General features: G+C 46.0%; 1 pseudogene; it reads left to right on the top strand.

Annotated features, from left to right (window-relative positions):
• Positions 1-2,710: 2,710 nt before the first annotated feature.
• Positions 2,711-17,180, top strand: LOC116838766 (solute carrier family 22 member 6-A-like; annotated as a pseudogene).

The following is a 17,180-nucleotide window of genomic DNA, read 5'->3' as shown; positions in this document are numbered from 1 at the left end:
GCAGGGATGACTTAAAAAAAAAGTGGAAAAAAAAGCCTCTCATTTCTTTCATGTATTATTTACTTTCCATAACTATATAAATAATAAAATTATATATTATGTACATTGCATCATATATGCTGTTGATTGGTTATTAATGACTGCTTTTTCACATGTGTGGGTCCCCGCCACTCCCTGGGGTTGTGCACATGTGTGGGTCCCAGCTGCTCCCTGCCCCCCTCATTGAAGCATGTGTGCAGGGTTACTGTCCTGGAACTGCAGGGCAGCAGTGGACATGGGGCTGGTTGGAGGCAGGGCAGGGGCTGACTGGAGGTAGGGTCTGGCTGCAGGCAGGGCAAGGGGTGCAGGGTCAGCTGGAGACAGGAGGTGTGTGGGGCAGGCTGGCTTCAGGCAGGGCCGCAGGGGGATGCAGCAGGGGTTGGCTGGAGACAGGGCAGGGTGTGCAGGGCTGGTGCGGGCAGCAGTGTGTGTGGGGATGGCTGGCTTTGGGCAGGGTTGCAGGGGTATATGGCAGGGGTTGACTGGAGACAGGGCAGGGGGGTTGACAGGAGCAGACTGTGGGCACGGGGTGCAGAGCGGGCTGAGGCAGGGCAGGGGGTGCAGCAGAGGCAGCTGGAGCCCCAGCCCTTTAAATAGCCCCCAAGCTCCCTGATATCCCAGGGCTTTGGGGTCTATTTAAAGGGCCCGGGGCTCCCCAGCTTCTACCCCTTTAACCCTGGACCTTTTAAATAGCCGCGAGAGCCCTGGGGAATGCATGGGGGTGGCGGGGCTCCAGCGGCTATTTAAAGGACTGGGGTGGCAGAGGCAGCTGGAGCCCTGGCCCTTTAAATAGCCCCTGGAGCCCGTCACTACCCCAGGATCCCCTAACTTCGGGGTTCTCTGCTCGGTGTCCCTGTCGGGCTCCCTTCTTATGACCCTCTGACCACACTCCCATCCCTGTTCTTTTATTAGTTGTCCCCCGTAATCAGTGGGCTTCTGTGGTCCTGTGGGTCCTCCCCTTAGGCTGGGGGGGGATCCTTTAGCAGTGGGCGGGCAAAGCCCGCCCACTTCCCAGGAACCCAATAGATACAATATTAAACCTCCTGCTTCAACTATTTAAACCTCCACCTTTAACTATTCAAAATTAGGATGAGATTTTGATGGGGCCAGAAGATTATCCCACATCTGACTACTCTGGCATTCTCACACATTCTGAAACATCTAGTGCTGTCCCCAGGATTAAACTGACCCCAGGTCTGATCCAGTCTGGCAATTCCTGTGTTCTCACTATGACAGTTCATTTAGGGAGCCATTTTCCTGTCTTCTGAGAGAAAGGCACAGCCTGTTGTCAATGAATTATGGACCCCAACACACACATGGTGTTAATCGAACATGAGATATCATCTTGGAGGGACACCTAGAACTACTATACAGGCCAAAAATAGTCAGGCATTCAGCCTCAGAAGTCAACGCATCTGTTCCATCCACAATGGACTTTAGACTAGAAATAAAGGGCTCTGATTTACATATAAGGCACATAATGGAACAACTTACCAACGGCTCTGATGGATTCTCCATCACTGGCAATTTTAAAATCAAGACTTTTTCTGAAAGATAAACTTTTGTTCAAGCAGGAACTGATCAAGTCCTATGGCCTGTGTTATGCAAGAGGTCAGACTAGATGATCACAGGGGGCCCTTCTGACCTTAAAAACTGTGACTGTGAATAACACGGAAGTGTTACAATGGAAAACAAAGCGAAACATGATCAGAAGGTGAGTCGGATGCATCAGACCTCCAGCTGGCATAAACTGGCCTTGCTTCACCAAAGTCAGTTAACACCAGTTGGGGCCCTGGCCCACAAACTTGGGGTAGGGTGGAACTATCAAATGCCTCTTGTGGCACTGAATTCCACAGTCTAATTATGTCTTGTGTGGAAGAGGTATTTCCTCTCCTAAGAACAAAAAGTTAAGAGGACCTGGGTGCTTCTTTAAAGCGCTTTCGAAAATCTCCCAAGAGCAAATAGTACCGTTTTACATCAGCCGTAAATGATACACAATCCAGCCCAGATTCCAAGCCATGCTACACCCATCCTATAACACCAATATACTAACCAAGGTCATCATTCTTGTCTCCTATATGCTGCAGACTTGTTCCTTTGCCAGCACTGCCCTTTGCGCCATATCATGTCAAACATTTTCCTATCTGACTTAACCCACCAAATAAGCAAAGTAAAACTTTAACTGGCTGAGCACATCAAGCCTTTATATACCAATGGGTCCGTTTGCAAGAGGGTAAAACCTGGAGATTAGAAGGGACTCAATCCTGGCAGAAAATCCATCTAGCATTCCTGGAACTGGTGTCTTTTTCACTGACTTGGGACTGAATGGTTTGCCACTACAAACTGGGACCAGTTAACCTGGGATTTCTGCAGCAACAGGAAAAACAACAGACACTTAATGCAGGTGGGAATCTGCAAAGTTATTAAGCCAATTTCTGCAATTTTAACCTGTGGTATTAAGAGACTATTTGCTGGGAAGCACATACCTTACAGGAAGTTCAGCATAAGCATCCCAAGTGGCCATACTTCCATTTTATGGTGTGAATCAGCACCACTGAGCACTTATTTTTTGGCCAAACCACTGAGATATTTTGCTAACACAGGGGAAGAGCGTATTCTTCTCATCCATCATTGGGCTTGTTTTTGATCGACCCAGCGCCACCCGAGAGCCATGAGTTTTTCGGAACTTCTGGACCGCATTGGTGGCAGGGAAGCTTCCAAGTCACGCATGTGGCATTCCTGGCCATCCCAGTCTTAATGCTGGCCAGCCAGAACCTCCTGCAGAACTTCACTGCCAGGATTCCAGATCATCACTGTCAAATGCGCATCATGGCCAACTACACCCATCGTGCCAATCTCCCAGCCAGCCTAAATGCTGAAGAGATGCTCCGGGTATCCATTCCCATGGACAGGAGCCATAAGCCGGAGAAGTGCCAACGGTTTGTTACCACCCAGTGGCAGTTCCTAAACCCAAATGCCACAAGCATCCACACCATAGAGCTGGATACTGAGCCATGTGTAGACGGGTGGACCTATGATAAGCGCCTGTTCACTGACACCATTATAACTGAGGTGAGAGAAACCTGACTCTGCTATAGCCCAGGCAGTGCTGTCACAGGGAGGCAGTGTGGATCAGTGCCTAGGGCACTGGGCTGAAACACGAGGAGACCCGGGTTTTATTCCCAGCTCTGCTACTGATCTGCTGTGGGCAAATCACTTCCTCTCTGTTTCCTCTCCCATCCTTTGTCTATTTAGAATGTAAGCTCTTTGGGACAGTCTCTAACTATGTGGGTAAAGAACACTGGGGCCCTGATCTCGATCGGGGTCTGTGCAGCGCCTGACATGATGGGTCCCTGATCTCAGTCAGGGTCTGTGCAGCACCTGGCACAATGAAGCCCTGATCTCAGTTGGGGTCTGGGTAGCACATGGCACAATGGGGCCCTAGATTGCCTTTGAGATCTATATGTGCTAGGCCAATACAACACAATAGCTTGTAGACTGTTACGTTGCACTAGGCTCTATATATATACACAGTGAGAGACAGTCCTTCCACCAAATCTCTTACTGTTGTGATCTGGTAGACTGTTTTTCCCCCTTGGCACAGGTATAACTGACCACACAAGGTAGTAGGGTTGCCACCTCTGGTGACGTTGCACTGTATATGATTTTATGAAAATATGCTAATGTAACTGGAACATGCTTCATGCAAAAGGCCTCTTGTGAGGTATCATTACAAAGCTTATAATCTACTGAGTGCAATCATCCTATTTGTATAAATGTACCACTCTTGTATCTGAAACTAGAAATATGAAATATAACTCTGAAGGCCTATTGTAATTATGCAAAGTGTGGGCCATTAATGGTGGTTTGGAATCTTGATGACTCCCATTAACCAGGACAATTGACTGCAGATGGCTCTGTTTTACCTGTAAGTCTTCCTGTATAGGTGTGTGCTGGCAAGTGGGTAATGAAGTCTTACAGTGACATGTGATCACGTCACCTGAACTGGAATCCATCTTTAACCTGGTGTCTTTCCATTGAGAAGGAGGAGATGGGAACCCAGAAAGGGTTATGCAAAAGATATATTATAAATGGGTGGAACAGAACAAAGGGGGAAACCATCATGAGGAATCCCCTAGCTACCACCTGAGCTGGAACAAGGGCTGTACCAGGGGAAAGGATTGTGCCCAGACTAGGAGCCATCCAGTCTGTGAAAGAAACTTATGAAAACATCTCTGAGGGTAAGATTTGGTCTGTACTCAATTGTATTACCGTATTAGTCTTAGATTTGCGTGTTTTATTTTATTTGACTTGGTAATTCACTTTATTCTGTCTGTTACTACTTGGAATCACTTAAATCCTACTTTCTGTATTTAATAAAATCCCTTTTAACTTATTAATTAACTCAGAGTATGTATTAATACCTGGGGGATGGGGCAAACAGCATTGCATATCTCTCTATCAGTGTTATAGAGGGAGAGCAATTTATGAGTTTAGCCTGTATAAGCTTTATACAGGGTAAAACGGATTTATTTGGGTTTAGACCCCACTAGGAGTTGGGCATCTAAGTATTAACAACAGGAACACTTCTGTTAGCTGCTTTCAGTTAAGCCTGCAGCTGCGGGGCAAGTAATTCAGACCCTGGGTCTGTGTTGGAACAGACAGGCGTGTCTGGCTCAGCAAGACAGGGTGCTGGGGTCCCGAGTTGGCAGGGAAAGAAGTAGTCTTGGCACATCAGTTGGCAGCTCCCAACCCATCACACCTCTGAGGTACAAAAAAATGGGACATCCAAGATGATCCTGAGCCTGTAAAACTGGCAGGGTGCACTGAGTACCCTGACAGATATCCCAGGCAACTACCTCAAAAGAGGGATGACCCCGGGAAAACCTGGATGCATGGCACTCTACAAGGTACAGGGCAAGAGGACCACACCCACTGTTTGTACTATAACAGGTTTGCTGACTGACCAATATAAATCTCCCCATCCACCCATACACACACTTGAGCCTATGGGTTCTCTGTATACCAATTTTACTCATGGGTGTCCACCTCAGGGCCTGATTTTTAGGGCTCAGATTTTCAGTGTGGAGGGTGTGAATAGCCCCTTAATAACCCAGCCCTGTGGGAAGGCCAGTAAAAATGCTCCACTCCCAGGTCCCCAGCATAGGGGGTGTGGCCTGATTGCACTGAGCTCTGCTTCCCAGGGGCATCAGGAGGAAGAGTGGAAGATGGAGAAGCTCCGAGTCCACTCTACACACACCCCAGGGGTTAAGTAGGGTCTAGAAAGGGGGAGCACAAGTGTGGGTCAAAGCCACCTCTTCCCATCTCTGTGTCTGCCTGGAGCAAAATATCAAGACCCGGGGATCAAATCCTCTCTACAGACCAGGCTACAGCATGTCCAACCTCCTCTCCCCGCCACCCATAGGCACTTCCAAAAAGTTCCAGCTCTCACTGGTCTCTGTTTTCTTCCCCCCACGCAGCGGGATTTGGTGTGTGAGTCCAGGATGCTCTGGCAAATGGTATAGTCGCTCTACATGGCTGGTGTGCTGGTGGGGTCAGCTGTGTTTGGACGCCTCGCGGACAGGTGAGATGGTGAGGCTGCGACTCCGAGCTCCACACGCTTTCATGTTGCTAGTGTGAGCTGGAGCCACACCAACCCCAGTACCAAAAACATGTCACAATGGTTATGTATCTACTGCCTGCAGGTCAGGACTGTGTAGTGGCCCTGGGGAGGGATTGCTGGGAATGCTGCAGGTCACAACTGATACGAATTGGCAGAGGGAACAGGGTTATGGTTGAGGGGCACCACAGAGATGGGGGAGGGGAAGCCAGGGCTGGAACAGCAGGAGGGCTGCAGTTCGGGCTTGAGGGGCACCGGCAGAAGTGTACTGGGATAACATCATGCATTCAAATTAATGCCTAACCCTGAATTTTGGTTCACACACTCTCCATTGCAAACAGTGCTGAGAGGCAGCTGAGATCACCAAAGTAGGAGTAATAGGTGGCCATACCAGCCTCCAAATTCCCCGCCCTGGATCAGCTTCCTGATCTCTCTTCCCCCCATCCCCACCCCATTAACTCTATTCTCTGTGCTGCAGGTTTGGCTGGAAAGCCCTCCTGATCTGGTGCTACCTGCAAATGGCAGTAACAGGTATCTGTGCTGCTTTCTCCCCCAACTTCACCATGTACTGCGTTTTTCCCTTCCTCACTGGCCTGGCCATTTCTGGGATCTCAGTCAATTCTGTCTCGTTGTGTAAGTAGGCACTTCAGGTCTGAATGATCCCAGTGGATTAAGGAGCAGAGGCAAGTTACTTTCCAGTCAATCTTATAAAGTTGCCTCTGATAGCACCAGACACCTGTTGTCTGCTCCTGGGACAACCAGGACAGAACAAAATTCACCCTGTGTAGTGGGCCCAGCACAAGCGTATGCACCACTTCAGCCTCCCCAGAGCTGGGAGTCCTGACATTCAGCCCTCTTCACCTGCTCTAACCCACAGAACACACGCTGCTAACAGAGCCAGTGACGGAAGCCCGGAGTCCTGACTCCTTGCCTTGCTCCTGTTCTAATCCACTAGACCCTATTCCTCCATCCAGAGCTGGAAATGGAACCGAGGAGTCCTGACTATTAATCCCAGATCATGCTGTGTGTGTGTGTGAAAGGGAGAGAAAGAGAGCCAGCACTCTCGAATCAGAACCAGTGACCTCCAGAGCTAAAACTTACAAACTGCTACAGCCTGAGCTAACACTGCCTCCTTAGTGCGTCCTAGACTCATATCCTCTGCAGAGCAGGCACAGAGTGAGGGAGGGGACTGCACTACATACCGACTGAGTGGGTCCCACATTTTCTCTACCCAGGCATAGAGTGGATCCCCACCAATGTCTGGGCCATCGTGGGCACCATCAATGGATACTCCTACACTACTGGGCAATTCATTCTGGCTGGAGTGGCCTACGCTATCCCAGATTGGCGCTGGCTACAGCTCACTGTCTCCCTGCCTTTCTTTGTCTTCTTTCTTTATTCCTGGTACGTAGGCTGATCAATAGCTTGAATTATTTCTGGCAACTCTTTCCCCCCTTCCTAGGTGTGTAATGTACCTCTTGGATAGAGGACCATTTAAGACCTTCTTTAGCCTTGCTAACTCCCAGTCACTTCCTTGCTCTAACCAATAGATACCACTTCCCTCCCAAAGAACCCAGGATTCCTGCATCCCATCAGTCTAACCAGATACTCCCCCGCTCTCCTCCCAGACCCAGGAATAGAAACCAGGAGTCTTGACAGCACCTACTTCCTCTTCTCTCCTCTAACTGCTAGACACCACTTCCCTCCAAGAGCCAAAGGAGTTCAGTCTAGTGGGTTAGAGAAGGGTAGGGGCTGGGAGTCAGGGCTCCTGTATTCTACTCCCAGCTCTAAGAGAGAAGTGTAACTGAGAATCAAAGCTATTGTCTTGGCTTCGTCTTGTTGGCAGGTTGTTTGTAGTCTGCCTGCTGGCTGGTGATATCAGGAAAACCGGAACAGGCAGTAAAAGGGCTGAGAAAGGTTGCCAGAATCAATGGGAAAATGGAAGAAGGAGACAAACTCAGCACTCAGGTAAAGAATCCATAGAGGCCTTTATGGTCCCATAGACAAACCAGGTGGCCCAAACTGGGGTTAATATTGGGGTGGGAGGGGAATTCATGCCCTTTCCACAAAATAAGCTCTGCCTATAAGTCCTTAAAATGATTGTTCACATCTCTCCAAGTTATTGTTTCAGGCTCTCTACAAACTCAGGCAGGCATCTGCACCCAGGTCATGCTTTCAAGATCTTCTTTGCAAAAACAACAGCTTGAAACTTATTCGAAAAAAAAAAGACCTAAAGCAAGGTTTGTGGAGAACAGGAAGGCAGCATTAAAGTGGTGTTCCTATGATGTACCACCAGAAACTGGGCTGATCCAGGCCCTGGGTCCAGCGCAGGGAGACAGGCTTCTACAAAGCTGCAGTATGAAGTTTGGGGATAATGTATTCTGTTCTGGTCACCCTCTCATAAAGTGATGTGGCAGAAATAGAGTGAACAAAGAGATGGAATTAGAGCCTGGCCAGACCCTTAGCCATAAATTGGGACTACAGCTGGTGGAAAATGTTCCAACAGAACAGTAGTCCATCAGATAATGCTGATTTGATTAAATGGAAACATTTCATGGGAACTTATTGATGGCCTTAAAATTTTCATCAAAAATTATCAAAATTTTTTTAAGGTCAAAAGCACTACATTTTGTCTATAATATAATATAATATGATTAATTAATAGGCAGGCCTGTTAGCACCATTTATTATTAAGGTTGCCTGACACTTCCCATTATAAGACCCTGTTTTCAGTTGCCTATAAGTTTCCTAAACAATAACTGTTCAAGCTAAAATTTTCCATGCTGAGTGTCTGCCTCAGGCTGAATATTTGAGGAAAATATAATTATATATTATTATATTATACATATGAAAGTCAAAATGGTGAAGTCAAAATACCTTATCAAAATGTTTTGGTTTGATTAGATTGTTTCTATATTTCTCAAATGAATTTTTTTTTTTTGAAATTCCATTCCAGTGGCAATTTTGACTTTTTGTTCCAATTCGGGACGAAAGGAAATTTCAAAATGTTGGAACTTCACACAGAATGGACGTTTTGAGTTTCAACCAACTCTAACTTGGATTATTTAGTGTGGAGAGGAGGAAAATAAGAAGGAACATGATAGACAGACAGACAGATGCAGAACAATGACTGGGATGGAGAAGGTAGACTGGGAATGTTTGTTCCCAGAATGGAAGAATAAGACAATGCAGTGCCATCAACACTTATAATTTTATTGTGAGTCTGATGATATCTGATGCCATGGACTACTGGTGAGAGGTCATTCTGTGACAACCTTGGCTTTCATTTAAAAAAAAAAAAAGTAACTTTCCAGTACTCATAGTTTTGGAGAAAAGCTTGAAAATGTGACCCAAGCCTCTTTTAAAGTTAAAAAAACAGAAAGGAAATAAACGTAACCCAACTTTTATTATATATTGAAAATCTCATGTTTTTTTAAGACAATCTCAGGGTTTTTTGAGGTGAGGGTAAACCATGATTTTTGAAGATTTGGGGTTGATGAGGCTGGTTGCTGAAATGTAAAGACTGCACATTTAAAACTTATAAGAGTAAATACTTTTTCACAAATAATTTCCATTGGAATTCACTGCTACAAGATACAAACATAGCAGGATTCAGGAAAGGATCAGATATTTATACAGATAAGGAGAAAATCCAAAGGAAGGATTTAATAAAAAATAAACAAGAGTTTTGGAAGGGATGTAAACTATTAATTTAAATGCCCTATATGGCCCTATCACCTTCTTTGAACAGGGGGTTGGACTAGATGACTTCCTGAGGTCCGTTCCAAACCCGGTATTCTATGATCTATGAGCACCACACACTCCTGAATGTATTTACCCTCACAGCTCTCCCATGAACCAGGGGAGCACTATTATCCCCATTGTACACATGGGGAACTGAGTCACAGAGAGGCTAAGTGACTTGCCCAGGGTCATACAGGAAATCTGTGGTACAGAAGGAAAATTAAACCCGGCATCTAAATTTTAGGCTAGTGCCCAAACTACTAGACCATCCTTCCCATCAGTCTGAATTCTGCAGGGCATACGCTGATCTCTAATTAGTGAGGGTTAGGAGGACCCTGTTCCTGGGGACAGGTTATACCATAACTGAAAGGTTTCTTTCACCTTCCTCTGAAGCACTTGGTACTGGCCATTGTCAGAGGCTGGAAGAACCCACTGGTCTGACCCAATCAGGGGATACCTGTATCCCTAAGCCAGGGGTCAGCAACCTTCGACACGTAGCCCATCAGAGTAATCTGCTGGGGGGCCGCAAGACATTTTGTTTACACTGACCGCAGGCACAGCCCCACCACAGCTCCCAGTGGCCAGGGTTTGCCATTCCTGGCCAATGGGAGCTCCAGGAAATGGCAGCCAGTATATCCCCGTGGCCACTGGGAGCTGCGGAGGGGGGAAAGCAGGGAGCGTGCCTGTGGTCAACGTAAAGAAAATGTCTCACGGCCTGCCAGCGGATTACCCAGATGGGCTGCGTGCCGAAGGTTGCTGACCCATGCCCTAAGCTATCAGTGGACAGCTGAATTGTCAACAGGGAAGTGTGCATGAAATTATTGGGCCAGATCCCCAGCTGGTGTAAATCTGCCATCACTCCACTGGAGTCAATGGGGCCAGATCCCCAGCTGATGTAAATTGGCCATTGCTTCAAAGGAGTCACTGGGGTCAGATCCCCAGATGGTGTAAACTGACTGTTGTTCCATTAGAGTCAGTGGGGCCAGATAGCCAGCTGGTGTAAATGGGCATAGCTCCATCAAGGCAATGATTGTATCCCAGTTACACCAGCTGAGGATCTGGCCGTGTAGGTAGAGGAATCCAAACCTTCAGTCTGGGTCAGCCTTATTTGAGCAGTGCTGGGAACTTCATACACAATGGTATTAACTAGCACTTGTCCCTGCTACTCATTGCTTCATTCTCACGGATACCATTTGGAGCATGCTCTCGTCTCCATCTAGGTACTGAAATCCAATATGCAGAAGGAACTGTCCTCAGCCAAATCTAGCCATACCATCACAGACCTGGTATGCACACCCACCATGCGCAAAATCTCCTGCGGAGTCTCCTGCATATGGCAAGTGGGCTCTTTCATTTTGCTGAGGCAAAGATATTGAAGCATAAGGGGCCAGCTCTTCTACTGGTGTAAATGAGCACAGCACCCAGCCAACACTGGGCGCTGCACAGACCCTGACTAACTTCAGGGTCCACAGTGTGCCAGGTGCTGCACAGACTTAATGAGAGACAGTCCCTGCCCTGAAGAGCTGACAGTTTAAATAGACAAAGGGGTGAGAGAATGAAAGTGAGGAAGACAGACTTACCTAAGTTAACACAGCAGGTCAATGGCAGATCTGGGAATGGAACCAAGGTGTCCTGGCCTCCAGTCTGGTGCTCTAAACCACACTCCCCCTGCATCCTTAGACGAGCCACTTCTGAACCACACCTGGACGATGAAGATAACAAGGTCTATAGATGAAATGCAGTTGTCTAAGTGCTACGTACTACAGCTCAAATACAAGGAGAGTAAAGGTTTACCTATATGTATAGGGCCCTATCAAATTCATGGCCATGAAAAATGCATCACAGACCATGAAATCTGGTCTTTTGTGTGTTTTTACCCTATACTATATAGATTTGATTCTCAAATTGGGGGTCCTGACCAAAAGGGAGTTGCAAGGTTATTTTAGGGGGTGTCACGGTATTGCCACCCTTACTTCTACACTGCCTTCAGAGCTGGGTGGCTGGAGAGTGGCGACTGTTGGCTGGGTGCCCAGCTCTGAAGGCAGCACTGTCACCAGCAGCAGCACAGAAATAAAAGCAGCAGTATCACAACACCCCCTCCAACACACACAAACACAATAACCTTGTGATCCCCCCAAACTCCTTTTTGGGTTAGGACCCCCTACGCTTTCAACAACATGAAATTTCAGATTTAAATAGATGAAATCATGAAATTTATTATTTTTAAAATCCTATGATTGTGAAATTGACCAAAATGGACTGTGAATTTGGTAGGGCCCTAGATATGTATTAACAGTAGGTCAAAATTTTTCTGCCAAAACTGTTTTTTGGCAGAAAATTGGAGTTTTGATTAAACAAATGTTTTTTGCAAAAATGTCTGCTTCCTGCAAAAAATTTCAGTTTTTCATAGAAAAAACTAAACATTCAAACTGCAACATACTTCAATATTTAAATTCTGACATGCTACTGCATGGGAGTTGTAGTTTGGGTGTTGCATGTCCCTGTTGTACTCTATGGGACTGTCTGCCTGGCTGGACTACATCTCCCATGATACATCTCAGCCAGGGACTTCCATGATGCACTGCCTTCCCTTTTCAAGAGGGAGGATGATGATGCATCACAGGAGATGTAGTCCAACCTGAGAGTCCAGCCCATAGAAGAGAATGGGAACATCAGGCACCCAAACTACAGTTTCCATGAGGCATCATAGCAGCATTTCTAAACAGAAATATTTTTGTTTTGGCCAAAATATTTTGGTATTCAAATCTTCACCACAAATTTTCAGTGGAAAATATAGATAACATTGTTTTTTCCATTTTCATCAAAAAAAAATTGTGACCACCACTCCCAATTTTCTGACCAGCTCTAACCCATGGTCATATCTCTGCACCATCCATCTCAGGTTCTCCACCAGCTTTTCCTATTACAGCTTGGCCATGGACCTGCAGAACTTCAATGTCAATGTCTACTAGACCCAGCTGATCTTTGGAGCAGTTGATTTTCCAGCCAAGTTCACCTAAATCCTCACCATCATTTTCATTGGATGCCGTTTCTCCCAGGCCTTTTCCTTGGTCCTGGCTGGACTGCATATCCTAGCTAATATTTTTGTGCCACAAGGTGAGAGAGGATTTGCTCATTATGGGATGGAATAGGGGATTTCCAAGGGTTCAAGGGACTCTTGTACAAATCTCCTACAGCTAGAGATGGAACACGGACAGGATAGACCAGTGCTGTGAGGTTGTATGACAATTCTGTCTTAGGTGCCCAGTTGGTGTGTCTTGATCACATGCTTGAGGTCCAATTAAAAACCAGATTTTGGGTCAGGAAGGAATTTTCCCCCAGATCACAATAGCAGGGACCTTAGGGGGTTTTCCTCTTCTTTTGCAGTGTGTGTGTGGGGGGGGGAGGCACAGTCACATATCTAATGGGATCATCTGGGCCTTTTCCAGCCTAATCAATAGCCTGCAAATACATCGTCGGCCCCTCGGTCTCTCCTGTTCTTGGACTGGGGCACACAACAGTTTAGTTCTCTTAAGACTAAAATGCTTTGGTTTAACTGAAATTGTTGGGCTCAACATAGGGTGGTAACGGGGTGAAATTTAATGGCCTGTGACATGCAGGAGCTCAGACCAGATGATTTAACGGTCTCTTCTGGCTTTAAACTCTATGAAACTGTGAAAATGTCTGGGCATCAGAGCATTTGCTTAACCATGGAACAGCGGGGCGGATCCTTAGCTGATATAAATTGGCATAGTTCAACTGCGAATGAGACCCTGCCCCACGTCCTGTGTGGATGCAAGCAGCACTCCGGAGCCTGGCGGCACTGCCACAATGCCATCCCAGAACCGGCTAGTGAAAGCCATCCCACCGTCCCTGGGGAAGATCACCGTCGACTCCGCCATCCCTGGGACAGACAGCTGACTGCGACCCGACATCGTCGTGATGGGCGCAGAAAAGAAGGTGGTCCTCCTGGTGGACGTCATGGTGCCTTTCGAAAACTGGTCACCGGCCTTTCAAGAGGCCCGAGCACAGAAGGAGTCAAAGTACGCCCCGCTGGCCGAGACCCTGAGAGCCCAGGGCTACGAAGTCCAGGTACACACCCTGAGCATGGGAGCCTGGGGCTCGTGGGACCCCTGCAACGAGCTGGTTCTGAGAGCGTGCGGGGTCGGTTGACGCTATGCCCGGCTCATGAGACAGCTCATGGTGTCCAACACCATCAGGTTGTCCAGAGACATTTATACTGAACACATCACCGGATACCGCCAATAGCACACCGAGTAATCGAGACAGCCGACCAGGGAAATTACCCTCTTCCTTCCCTGACAGACCCAGGAACGCACTCCATCCATGTACCTATCCGCTCCACCAATACTGACTTGGACTCCTTATTCATTCCATGGGTGGCGTACCCAAGCCCACTTACCCACTGACAATTTAAAAACCCTTGCACCCCAATCTGGGTCTATGCCGGTTATGCGATATGTATGTATCTTTTCATCCTTGCAAACGGTATCTGTAACCTAACATAACCCAAGCCTGACCCCAGATGTACAGTACCTTCCCTCTCAACCTGTGTATATTTCATTTCAAACATTTACTTTAATAAAATTTTTATATCCCACACTAACACAATGTGGTTCTTTGTCCTATTCTAGTCGGCTGGACCATACATAAGAAGAGTTTATATATCTAGTAGTATTTCCAGCTTATAGCAGTTGAAGATATGACCCACAGATTGAAGACCAGATGGGGAAAGCAGTGTGATCTGGTGAACAAACCACTAGACTGGGACTCTGAAGACTTAGGTTCTATTCATTGCTCTGGCCTGCAGGGTGACCTTGAGCAAGTCATTTTGCTTCTATGTGCCTCAGTTTCCCCATAACTGGCGGTAATGACACTGATCTCCTTTGTAAAGAGTTTTTGCGATTTACCAATGCAAAGCATTAAATAAGAGTTAAGCATTATCATCTAATCTGACCTCCTGTATAACATGGGCCAGAGAACCTCATTAGTAATTCTTGCATCAAGCCCACATCTGATGGTTGAGCTAGCATCTTTTAGAAATATGTTCACTAAATTTAAAGATTCCAATGTGAGCCTTATTTCTAACTGAAATCTGTCTAGCATCAATTTTCAGCCACTCAATTTCATTTTGCCTTTGTTTGGTAGATTGAAGAGCCCTCTGCATCAGAAATCATCTTGCTGTGTAGGTATTTATAGACCATGATCAAGCCATCCCAGAACCTCCCAATGGATAAGCTAAATAGATGAAGCTCCTGAAATCTCTCACTGTAAGACTGGTTTTCCAGACCTCAAGTCTCTTTTCTGCACCCTCTCCCATTTTTCAACTTCCTTTTTAAAGTGTGGACTAGAACTGGACATAGTGAAGCAGATTTTCAGCTGGCATCAAGCAGCCTAGCTCCATAGTCTTCAGCAGCTGAGGATCCGGGCTGGTGTTATTATTATAATTATTTTTATTCCAGTTATACCTAAAGGCCCCAAATGAGATCAGGGCCCTATTGTGCTAGGGGCTGTACAGACACACTAGGGCATGGACCATCACTTGCAAAGAGCTTACAATCTAAAGAGCCAAATCAGACAAAGGTTGGGAGGGCAAATAGAAACAGAGAGAGGTGAAGTGACTTGCCTAAGATCACACAGCAGAGCTGAGAACAGAACCCAGGTATCCTGACTCCAAGCCCATTGGATCACCCAATCTTGTTTAGGGTGGCCGCACCAATACCATATGGAGAGGTCATCTCACTTCTTTACTGTTGCTCATGAGAATCACTGGTCTGTGGTTAGAATTCCTGCAATAACTGAGAGACAAGATGGGTGAGGTAATATCTTTCATTGGACCAACTTCTGTCGGTGAGACAGACAAGCAGAAACTGGTCCAATAAAAGCTATTGCCTCACCTACCTTTTCTCTAATATCCTGGGACTGACATGGCTACACCAACACTGCCTGTAACAATACCTAAGTCACTCCTGACTTAGGCTGAACTGCCCTATTTTTCCCCCTCTCCAGAACTGCAGACCCTGTGCATGGTCTTTGCTGTGATCGGAAAAGGCTCCCTGGCTGCATCACTTAACTGTGCCTATATATTTTCTGGAGAGCTGTTCCAAATGGTGATCAGGTATCTAGAAGCCAGCACCAGACCACACTGCTGCCTAGGAAGCTCTATCAGCAAACTGCGACCTTGGCTGCACTCCACGGAACTCGGTTGATGACTTGTAAAGTGTAGTGAATGTAGACATCACAGAGCTGACTTGTGCTCTCAGAGTGAAATGTACCCCTCTGCACAGGCCCGTACAAGCCCTCCATGCCACTTGAGTCCTCAGAGATAGAGTTCTATCTATCCGGCCCATACGTCCCCTTTTCTCTCTCTGTATTTTTATCTTGCTATATCAGTAGAGTTACACCAGTTTAAGTGAGAAGTAAATCACAATTTTCACTGTAGCCTCCATTTCAGTTATTCCTGCATCCTATCCTCAGACCACATCTTCTTTTTATGGGGGAAATCCCCTCTGAAATACACATTGAAAGAACCAGATCCCCAGCAGGTGTAAACTGGTATCTCTCCATTGCAGTCAATGAGGTCAAATCCCCAGCAGGTGTAAATTGGCATTGTTGCAGTGAAGTCGACGAGGCCAGATTCCCAGCTGGTGTAAATTGACCATAGCTCCACTGGAGTCAATGGTTCAAATCCAGAGCTGGTGTAACTCAGCGTTGTTCCATTGGAATGTAAATTGGAGTCAAAGGTTCAAGTCCAAAGCTAGTGTGTCACTCCATTGACTTCAGAGCAATGGCCCATTTACACCAGCTGGGGCTCTGGCCCAATAGCCCAAGCTCAGATGGGTACTTTTTATGGCGGTTGCAGGCAGACAGGGCTGGGACTTGGCGGCACCATGGCTCAGGTTGGTAGCATGATGGCTCCACTTGTTCGGCTGACTGATGAATTGTTCCCATCCCTGCCCCTGATAATCTATGGAACTGCCCCTATTGTCTCCGGCATCACAACCTGCCTACTGCCAGAGACACACAATGTGCCATTGCCTGAGACCATAGATGAAGTGGAAAGACAGTAAGTGGCATTTGTGTAATTAACCAGAATAAAAAAGACATTTCTTGACAACCTGGACGTTGTTTTCGATCTGTGTGTTCCAAACAGGAACAGCTATTTCACTGTTCTCAATATTTTTATAGAAATTTTTCATTTTTCCACCTCTAATTTAGTCATTTTTGTCTCCATTTCTCTCTTGCCACTGAAAATGGGAGGAAGCGGTGGGGGAATTGGTTTCAACTTCATCAAAAATCCCAGGAAAATGAAAAAAAAACATTATTTGGTTTTGTTAAAAAAAATAATTAAAATTAATTTCTTTCAGTTTTGGGTTTTGGCAAAAATAAACAGAAATTTTCAGAAAGAATTAAAATATTTTGGTTTTGGGTTCCTAAACTAAAAGTGGAAAATTTCAAGAAAAATGAACATTTTTTCATATTCAGGTTTTGCTAAAAATAAAAAAAAAAATTTGGGGGGGAGAGAACTTTAGTTTTGGGTTTTGTAAAAATAAATCAAAAAATCAAACAAACACTCTGGAACTTTAAAAAAAAATTTTCATTAGCTTTGAGCATTTGCTTTAAATGAATCACTTTTCTTGATGATGCTGCAAACGCTGATATTTATTTATTTTCTTCTTTTTTTTTTTTTTAATTAAGATCAAGAGATACACTCAAGGATGAACTACAAATGAATGTCCTCCTACATTCCACATAG

This window comes from Chelonoidis abingdonii, chromosome 17, assembly GCF_003597395.2.
Source record: "Chelonoidis abingdonii isolate Lonesome George chromosome 17, CheloAbing_2.0, whole genome shotgun sequence".
In the NCBI taxonomy this organism is placed as follows: domain Eukaryota; kingdom Metazoa; phylum Chordata; order Testudines; family Testudinidae; genus Chelonoidis; species Chelonoidis abingdonii.
Note: the sequence above shows the minus strand (reverse complement) of the source record. Positions and strands in the feature narration are given on the sequence as shown.